The sequence below is a fragment of the Girardinichthys multiradiatus genome, chromosome X (assembly GCF_021462225.1).
Source record: "Girardinichthys multiradiatus isolate DD_20200921_A chromosome X, DD_fGirMul_XY1, whole genome shotgun sequence".
In the NCBI taxonomy this organism is placed as follows: Eukaryota; Metazoa; Chordata; class Actinopteri; order Cyprinodontiformes; family Goodeidae; genus Girardinichthys; species Girardinichthys multiradiatus.
Genome location: NC_061817.1, coordinates 40101468 through 40112487, shown reverse-complemented (window position 1 = coordinate 40112487; position 11020 = coordinate 40101468).

Here is an 11020-nt window from a genome sequence, read left to right as displayed (position 1 = left end):
ACCAAAGTATCCAGATGTGAGATCATCTGTCCCACAGCACAAGCTTGGTCCAAACTGGGTCACTGTGATAGACCTGGCTGTGTATTTTGGTGTGGTTTGGTTTTTGTTTGCAGGTCAGAGTGTGATCCTCTCATCGTAAAGGCTCTTTGGTTGCACCTCAGGATCCAGGAGATCCAGGAAAATCTAGCTTCCTCTTGGGTCTGATGTGAGGCGGTCAGATGCTGCTTAGTTCCTCCTAAAACGCTGTGTGATTCCTGGGACCAGGTTCTCAGAATGAGTGATTGCTCTCAGCCTGTTGATTTTCTATGTGTGATCCAGTTTTATGGATGGATGGATGAGTGAATGAAATGGAGGTCTTCTGAAAGATGCTGTGGCCCTGATGTAGGAGAAGAAGTTCACTTCAGCTTATCAGTTCCTTTCAGTTTATAGCTTTAGAGCCGATTCACAGTGAATGTTTCCTCCTGAAAGAAAACTTCCCTTTCACAGGAAGAAACCGCCAGAACAAGGCTCAGTGTGGGCTGCCATCTACTGATACCGACTGGGGGTTTGATGAAACATAAACACAAAAAACACAAACACTAATCTAGGAGTACTTTCTTTGTGAGAGGCAGAAGTAGCTCCTTTAATGGCTTCATCTAGGAGAGAAAAAGCTAAGCAGATGAATTCTGAACCAGGAGGAACATCATAGCAACTGCTCATTCAGTTGCTATGACTAGGATAAAGAGAGGGTGGACAGCCACAGTAGTGCTAAACTAACACTAGGCTAGAGTATGTTAAGCATGCCAAGAAGAAACGTATGAAACATGAAGTGTTCCCAAGCATGCAGGAGGCATTTTAACGTTCTCACCTGTCAGAATAACTGAGACATGAGATCAAGAGGAGAGGATCAGTGAGAACCAGCAGATCCACCGTGTGCAACCACCAAACAGGAAGTGCTAACACCCACTGATGGACTTTAGGTCAACTGTGATGGCTTAACATGAAGAACTGCCTTGTTTATGGTTTGGTGAGGAGAACAGGTCCAAACATTTGCTTTCTCTGTGTTAGCTGAAATCTTCTTACTGATCATCATCATCATTATCATCATCATTATTATTATCATCAGCAGCAGCAACAACGTGTCGACTCTAACGAAGCAGAGTTTATTCTAGAAACCTCCTGACGATCACCTCAAGAGCTCAGCTCTGTGTTTATCCTGACTAAGTTGATCCATGAGGGTCCATGAAGGTCTATGATGGTTCTTGATGTTTTATGATGATGTCTCCTAATGTTTCCTTCTGCTTGCTGTCTGTCTCTTCTCCTTCTCAGCTTTGAAATTTATGGCTGTGTTTTCCTGCTCAGCTCTGGCCTGTAATCAGGCGGTCGGTGGGGAACGGCAGCAGGGGGTGGTTGTGTGTCTCTTTCAGGTCTTTGTCTGCATTCATTCACACTGTTGTTCCTTATTGGGCTGGGATGTGTGGTCCCTTATTAGGTCAGTGTGAGGTCCAAAAGGGACAAGTGTCCCACAGGCCCATAGATCACCGCCTGTCTTCCATATTGTAGACCACACTGCAGCTTTCTGTGACCCCGCTGCAGAGCAGAAAGGTGTCTCACAGTCAGAGCGAATGGCTCTGAATGGCTGCAGCCATCAACTGCAAATACAAACACTCCCCCTCCCACACACACACACACACACACACACACACACACACACTGTTAACAGACAGGATCTCTGGGAGCTATGCTAGATGATGAGGTAATGATGAGATGAAGGGCCCAGATAGTGTTCTGTAACACTACTCTACTCCATGATGGACACCCAATACTCTGCTGCAAAGCCAGGATCCTTCATTCTCATCCACAACCGGAGTCTATTTTTCCTGGAAAGGGGAGCTGACATCCCCCCCACCCAGAAAGGTCTGGGGACCCCCCTGGACCGCTGAACCTGCTGGACAGAGTCCTCCAGCTGGATATCAGGCCTCGTGATCATAATGCAGCAGGTAATGTTAGATGAGAGGCCCGCAGTAACCTGATGCAGGTATTATTCCCTGGCCTCGCTGACGACAGCAGGTAAGAGGAGCCTCCAGGTGAAACGTTACCCTGACTGCTCCGAACACAGAGATGCTGCTAACTGAAAGTGATAAACAGCAACACCTGACGTGGCTGAGATCAGGATGCAGCCATTGGAGCTGGGGTAGGATCCCAGGATTCTGATGTGCAGACCCTTGAAGGAAAGTGTTCACACTCCCTGAACCTTTCCACATGCTGTCCTGATCCAACCATAAACTTCACCGTGGTTTATTTGGGTCTCGTTAGAAAGACCATCACAAAGTGGAGCAGAACTATGAATGGGAAAGAAAATGTTTTGCAAATAACACTCTGAAGTGTACGTTGGCATTCTACCCCGTTAACTCTGATACCCCTAAATAAAATCCAGTCTAATAAATGCACCAACACTTTTCAGATTATTATTTGTAAAAACGATGTGAACCATGAATCATTTTCCTTCCACTGGACAGTGCTGGTCTACGTTGTATTGATAAAACACTGTAGATCAGAACAAGTTGTGGTTGGAACGGGACAGAACCTGATGAAGCTCTGGAGGAGTGAATAATTCTCCAAGGCTTTGTACAGTCTGTTATTGAGGAGACCTCCAGGTGTTATTTTCTTCCATTTTTTTCCTGCAAACACATCTTCAGGTGTCCACCAGGTCGAGGTCCATCAGTCTCTGTTTGGGACGGGTCAGGTCTGCAGGCAGCCCAGGCCAACGGCTGTGCCCTCCTCTTCCTCAGTCAGACCTTTGACATGTGATTGTCCATTGTCATGGAGAAGATGTGAAGATCCTGAAGGCACCAGATGTTGCTCTAAAATCCCTGCTGAGCTTTTCTGCATTGATGCTTTGCGGCAAAAGAGGAGATGGTCCAAGCCCATACCATGATACAACCTCCTACCATCACACTGTTGTTATTCCTTGAATGCTGCCAGATTACCAACGTTTCTCTGAGGAAATTTCCTTTGGAGATCCTCTGAACATCTTTGCTCTGTCTGGTCATTTTAAGGAATGTGCTGCAGGACTGATGTTATCTAAAAATACATTGAGTTGAAAGAATCTGAGCCCGAATCAGTTCATGCTGTGTGCATCAAATAAAAGTTCAAGTAAAGAAAGAATTGTTTTTGTCAGTTTTAAATCCAAATATTTTCTCATCCTCAGAATAAAAGCAAACCCCTTCACCTGCTCAGATAGGGTCCTTACTGGACCAAGGGAACCCTGCAGGTTTAGACCCTTTAAGTTACGTTCATGAAGTCTGAGAAGCTCATCAGGCTCATGTTTAGCAGATAAGTTGGAGATCCTGCCTCCCAGTGAGCTGAAGCTGATGAAACCACCAGCTTGGCAGGATGTGTCTCTCTCTGTTGCCCCACAACCTCGCTGGTGCTCCCATGCACGGTGCAACACAGAAGGAGCCTTTGGAAGGGATTTGCAAGGGAGCTTTAGCAGCTCAGCTGAGCTGAAGCTTATCAAGAAGATGGGAAAACAGTGGCAGGGAATACATCTTTTTTATCTCCCAGCTAATGAAAGGCCCGTCTCCTGGGTAACGGCTGGTACCATTGTCCTGTAGGACCTGGGGGTGGTGATGGGTGAGGTGGGGGCTGAGGAGCCCAGAAAAAGCTGACGGGAGGAGAAGCTGGATAGATTTAGAACAAAGCTGGTTGGTTAGAGTTCAGTTAAGTTTCAGGAAAACAGAACCTCCAACAGAAGCAGGATCATTCAGAACCATTTAAACGACCAACATTCCAGTGCAGGGTAAAGTCCTCCCACTGGAAGAAATGTTTCCGAGAGAATCTCTAAAGCTGCTTTGCAGTTTGAACTTTTGCCTGAAACAGTTAATATTCTTCTAGAAGTTCACCTCCGATTGTCCAGCTTCAGGAGATCTGCTGAGGAGCCGCCTGGAAACCGACAAGTATCTACATGTTCAGCCTGGTACCAGCAATAACTAACAAACCGAGCCAGGTTTGATTCTAAATGCTTCAGAAACCTCCCAGAGGAACAGTTGCCTCTCTGATGTTCAGTTTGGAGCTACAACACAAAACAAAGATGTTCCTTCAGGTTGTCTGAAGACAGGTGTCAGGATCTGCCATTTTGGGTTTTGTTAATTTACTTCTCGGAGCTATTCTTCCTGGATTCTTGTGTTCATGTGTTTGTTTTCCAGTAGATCTGTTTGCCTTTGGTTTTGTTATTTAGTCGAGTTTTTGTTCAGTTGCTCATGTCCCTGCCTATCTTCTGCTCATTAGTTTTATTAGACACATTCAGCTCAGTCCCCCTGCAGCCTGTCATGTTTCCCTTGATTACCCATCTCCCTGTTTCATTGGTTCTTACTCCACGTCCCTCAGTATATTAGCTTCCTGGTTTTCATTGTTCCTCGCTGGTTCCTCACGTTAACTACCCTTGTTGTCTTCCCGACTTCCTCCTTGTGCTTTGTTTCTATTTGCCTCCTGAACTTGTTTTGGATTTCCTGCCTGAACTTTGTACTCTGCCTGCCTGTAAGTCTGCGTTCAACATTAAACTTGATCTACTCACCATGTGGCCTCCTCGCCATGTTCTGCATTCCGGTCCTGCCTCCAAACCTCCGAGCGTGACAACAGGATTTCTTCCACCCAACCAGTTTCAGTGTTTGCTCTGGCCCAGTTATTTTTCGGTCCACTGGTTCTGGCCCAGTGAGATGTAGTAATGTCAGTGAGGTGATCCAGGTGATGTAAATCCGAACCCGTCCGCTCGGGTTAATAATGAGGATCCAGTTATCTGAGTGTCTGTGATTGACCTGCATGATTGGACGGAACGTGATGCACGATTGAAAACCCGTTAGTCTGATTAAACATGTTTTAATTAACCAGCAATAAAATCGCTAATGAAAATATAATTAACCCATAAACACATCAATAACAACTAACATGAATTCAGAACCTTGCAGATTATCAGCCTTGTAGTGCAGGGATCCGAACCTCCAGTTGGATCAGGTGCTTTTTACGTTTTGGACCCAGTTTGAGCTTCTAATCTGGGTTCTCTCAGCTTGGGTCAGCTTTCTGTCTGGCTGGCAGTTTTCTCTGAGGCTAGAAGGGAAGGTTTTTTTAAATTAAATATCTTGGTGAAAAATTGAAAAGTACCCGGCTTGGTTGGTCCAATTGGGTCTAAACAAGCCTGGTTATTATACATGATCTTTTGCGGGCCTAGTGGCCTTTATTTTTGTTATTTTTGAAAGTTAGCAGACAGGATGTGGGGTGGAGAGAGGGGGAAGACATGCAGCACAGATCTCTGGGGTCATGACCCAAACCAGGACAACTGAAGCCTCCATATACGGGTCGCCACACGCCGGGCCCTTTTATACATTATTTACACATAATATTTCAAATGCAATGAAACCCATTTCAACTAACGTTTTCTGAAGAGATGCACCACAAACATTGGTTGAACTGAGTTCCTTATCAGAACCAGCTGCACAACTTTGAGTTTACTGTGAATTTCTTCTGATCCACAATGGGTCAAAATTCTACATGCAGGCTCAGATATACACATACACCCCTCTGTCTCTTAGAAAGCTGTGCATTGACCACACCCTGTTTGTGTCGACCAACAAGCTTCTGGCACCATTCTGGTTTATACTGGACCACGGTTGTTAACACAGTGGGTACTAATTAAAACCAGTAGGTACCAGTAAACTGGTTGGTTTGCTGGTACCAACCTAACTTTAAACATACAGTACTGTGCAAAAGTTTTAGGGAGGTGTGAAAAAATCCTGTAAACAAATAATACTTTGAAAAATGGAAGTGTTAATCATTTATTTTTATCAATCAACAGTGAATGAACAAACAAGAAATCTAAATCAAATCAATATTTGGTGTGACCACCCTTTCCCTTCAAAACAGCATCATTTCTTCTAGGTACCCTTGCACACGGTTTTTGAAGGAACTCGGCTGGTAAGTTGTTCCAAACATCTTGGAGAACTAACCACAGATCTTCTGTGGATGGAAGCTTTCTCACATCCTTCTGTCTCTGTGTCTTGTCTTCTTTCTAGGCCTCTCTTTGCATATCTCCTGAATTGTAAATTATGGATCTGGTCAGCTGGTCTCTCAACGCAATTGATCAAATTATCTCGACAGGAAGACAGGGTAAGGGAGAGCCCTCTTGCCCGGACATTCTTCTCCGGATACACAATGGACTCCTGGCAGAAGTGGAAGATTGTGTGTCTGACAATGATGTCAGTCGAGGAAGATATGTACATAATTGGATTTCTGATAACAGGATTTCTGCTTTTCGGAGTTTGCGGTTACCTGGCATATCGTAAAAATTGGGAAAACGTCTGCTGCAGTTCTGCAGAAATGTTAAGGGACCAGAATGGCAAACTGGACTTGATCCTACAAGATGAAGTTGTTCGTTCGGATCTGGTGGAAAGGACCTGGAATTTGGCTGTTTGGATTCGCCTTTGAGAAGCACCAGCGAGACTCTCAAGGCTGACGGAAAATTAAGAGTCAGCCTAACCCAAATAATTATTGTTTTTCTGAATCTGGCTCCCCTGCACGGCCTTGATGGCTGGTTATCTTCAACTTCTCCTGGAAGTTATGTAAACATGACGCTCTGCTCCCTCTGCCCCCTCCCTTCCCTGAGGACATCTGTGGACCTGCTCAGAACTTTGTGGCCGGTTGATGAACCTTCCAACGTATCATCAAGGACAATGGCCTCTGTGACAGTGCTTCATGGACTTACTTGCACACACACACATGCTCAAGATAAACATATGCACCCCCTCACACCACCTTCACCGGATCCCTGCAATCTGTTGTCTCGTATATATGTGTTGCTTATTTGTATCCTGCTAAGGATAATGTGTGAAATATGATTGTTTTCCCTGCTCTTGCCTAATGTGGTCTTTCTTCTAATCCTCTTTTTACCTAAATGTGGCTTCATAGATTTTTTGATTGCTTAGAAGGATTGTATTCTTACCAGTAAACTCCCAAGGATTATTAATGTCATTTGATTTGTTTTTCTGTGTTTGATTTTCTGTATCATTGTAATGTTTTTCCGTATGTCCAGCGCTTTGAGTGCCTTGTTGCTGAAAAGCACTACATAAATAAACTTGACTTGTCTCTTCATGTAATCCCAGTCACACTCGATATTGAGATCAGGACTCTGTGGGGCCAGACCATCACTTCCAGTAAGTCTTGTTCTTCTTTATGCTTAAGATAGTTCTTAATGACTTTGGCTTTATGTTTGGGTTCACTCACTTAGCATTTTGTGAATTGATAGAAATAAACAATCATCATTTATATTTCTGAAAGCATTCTTTGTTTACAGCATGTTTTCACACCTGCCTAAAATGTTTGCACAGTACTTTATATTTAAATGAGGCTCAATTTAATTTGAGAAGGTTAATGTTAGCCTACTTTATCCTCTAGAACCAGTTTAGAGTCCATGTCTCTGACCCAAACTCACTGTCAGAAGAAAACCAACTGGCTGGGATGTTCAGAAACAACCTAGGAACCTCAGAGGGTCTAGCCTACGTTAGTGTTTTTCCACCAAAGAACTTTGGTGTTTTGTTGAGCTCGCATTTCCACCAGTTCTGGGAACCAAGCCTGAGTGATCAACAGGGGGCGTTACACAGCGTGGTAGGAAGAGACAGCGTAGCTTCCTGAGCTGCTCAATGTTCCCTCTATGGCAGAAAGAGAGCTTCCATAAACTAGAGTTATTACTGAGGGGGGCAGTGGATGTATGATGTTTTCATCTGTATATGTTCAGCATCTGCGAGTGTAACAGAAACCAGTAGTTATACAATGTATGTTCAGTGTGTTATTGCAAACATATGAATAATGTTTACTTGTGCACTTGTTGCTTCTATTGTCTTCAGCTCTGTCCCGCCCACGGTTCACACAGAAGAACCAAGAACTCTGCGATGCCCGAGTTGAACCAGTGTTCACGCTCTGGAACCTCTTTTCATTAGTGGAAATTCACTGGTTCGAAATCACATTCAGGAACCAGAGCGGGCTCCGAACCGTGTTGGGGGAAAACGGATACCTGGCATGGAACCTGCCGGAGCACCAGTGTAACCAGTATATCTTCACCATGGACTGAGAAGGTGTTAAACAAAGAAAAGCTTCTGCTTCCTGGATAAACCAAATGTCTTAAGGAGAGACAGTCAGACAAGTCATTTTCTTTCAGTTATCTATTTATTTATTTTTATATAACAACCGGCTAAGGTGTAAAATCACAAAAACACAGAGAGAAACAAGACATGAAAACATAACAGCAGACAACAGACAAATATGAGTCACAGATAAATTGCCACCATGCTACTTGATATTAAAAGCCTTTTAAAAAAAATAGGTCTTAAGCTTGGATTTATAGATGCCTGGGTCAGTGGCGGAGCCAAGGTCTAAGTTGGTTCCAGAGTCGGGGTTCTGCCTGAAAATACCCGGTCAGCCCAACATTTCAGTCTAGCCTGGTTGGACACAGTGACAGGAAGAATGTTTAGAGGAGTCAAACCTAAGAACAGTGTACCAACTGTGAAGCATGGTGGTGGCAGCATCATGCTGTGGGAGTGTTTTGACGGCCAGTGGTACTGGTTCATTTCATAATGGACAATACAATGAAGAAGGAGGACTACCGACAGATATATTTAAATTCAAACTGGTGCACCGAGGTATGTTGCTGGAAATTATTGCAGCTTTATAATTATTCCACCTTGGAAAACATAAAAGAGGTTAAAGGTCACCTGACATTCACACTAATGATGAACCGATGTGAGATCATGGATCACTGCAGGTTAGTCTTCCTTAAGATCCAAAACGTTCCACCTGCTTTGTGATCATTAAGATATTTAATTTCTTCTGTAATAAATTGGATCTGAACGGACTCTGACAGCGTCACACACCGAACTCAGAACCAAAAACCAGAACCTCATTAGGAAACAGTGAACCTCCTCTGAGACATGTGGACCAGACAAGTTCTGGAGGTAAAAACAAACATGAGTTGATCATTGGAGCATGTTTGCCTCCGTGTATACTGGGTTGACACAGTCCAAAGAAACACACACACACACACACACACACACACACACACACACACACACACACACACACACACACACACACACACCCACACACACACACACACACACACACACACACACACACCCCCACACACACACACACACACACACACACACACACACACACCCACACACACACACACACACACACACACACACACACACACCCACACACACACACACACAGTGAGGGACACAATGGTGAGGGAGTCAGGGGGAGGTCCTGTGTATTCATCTCACCCGGCTGCTCGATGCTCTTTTGTAGGTCTTACACAGGAACGGCTGAGGGAGCAGACTGGAGGACAAGCAGAGAACATGAGACCGGACCAGCTGTGGAGGTCCAGCAGGGGAGAAGGTTTACGACCCTGAGGCTCTGCAGGAACACGGATAATTTGAGTAAACTCAGGGTTTTATACAAATAAAACAAGCATGAGTTCAAACATGTTGAACATGTTCATATCCTCACCACAATGGATGAAGACCCAGCTCTCCCTAACCAACATGATCCAACATGAACCAACCTTCTGGAGGTTGGAGACAATCATGGCTGGAGGTGAAAGACCTCAGGAAAATATGCCGCTGTGACATTATGGTTGCTATGGAGATAACAGCTACAGTCAACACACATTTACCTGTCTGCACTTGTCCTTTACCCTCACCATGATGGCCCCTCCACTCTGCATGTACCTTAGCTTCTCAGTCACTAATATCAGACTCAGGTTTGAGCATCAAGGACAAGTCTGTCCAGTTGGACAAATATACTTTTAGCATGCAGAGATGCATGGTACTTCTAATATTATAACCTACTAATAATATTGGATCCAAACAGTACTCTCTGATTGTGACACCCCAAGGGAGAACCAGTCCACAGAACAACTATTAGTTGTGGACTCCACCAATCAGATCTCCATGGAAGAGTAAGAAGGAGAAAGACGTTTTTGAAAGCAAGCTGTAAGAAGTCATGTTTGATGTTTTTGAGTCCCTTCATGGACCCAACATGGTGAATCCACCATCGTCAGGGTCAAACATGGTGGTGGCAGCATCATGCTGTGGGGATACTTTCTTCAGCAGCAACAGGGAAGCTGGTCAGAGTTGATGATAGATAGATGGAACTAAATCCAGGACAACCCTGGAGGAAAACCTGTTAGAGGCTGCCGTTGACTTGATACCGGGGTGGAGGTTCACCTTCCAGCAGGAGAACCACTCTGAACATTCAGCCAGTGACACGATGAATGGTTTAGATCAAAGCAGATTCCTGTCTTAGAATGGCCTAGTCAAAGTCCAGACCTGAATCTTAACTAAGAATATGTGAACACTGATGTTCTCAGATGTTCTCCATCCAATCTGACAGAGCATGAGACGTTTTACAAAGAAGAATTCAGTCTGTAGATGTTCAAAGGTGGTGGAGACAAACCCATATAAAGGCCTGCAGCCAGAGGAGGTTCTACAAAGTTCTGCACTCGTTTGTTTTTCAAGGTCATATAAAATCCAGATACAATAAACAGAACCTTATGGTTGGAACATAATAAGTTATTTCTGCCCTCTTAAACACCCAGGCAAAGGAGGTAGATGTCTGCTCATACTGAGCCTGGTTCTGGTTCTGATTGTCGCCAAATGCTTGCTCAGGATTTCCTTCACTTAAATGTGTCATATTTTATCGTTGGACCTTCTGCCTTTGAAAGTGGCTCTGCTACCAGACTGTGACTCCTGATGTTGTCTGTCTTCAGCGCCACCTTGGAAGGCGCTGCAGCGTGGTGCTGTCCAGGTAACACAACAATCTGGGACAAAACAATGCTGGCTAACTACTGGACTCAGTTACCAACACATTCTCCTCTTACACCACAGCCTGCGACATTTCACACCACCTGGGTGCATTGTTCCCTCAGCATGCACCTGAACATCTCATCCTCATGCAATGTCGGACCAGCGCTCTGGATTCTGATGAG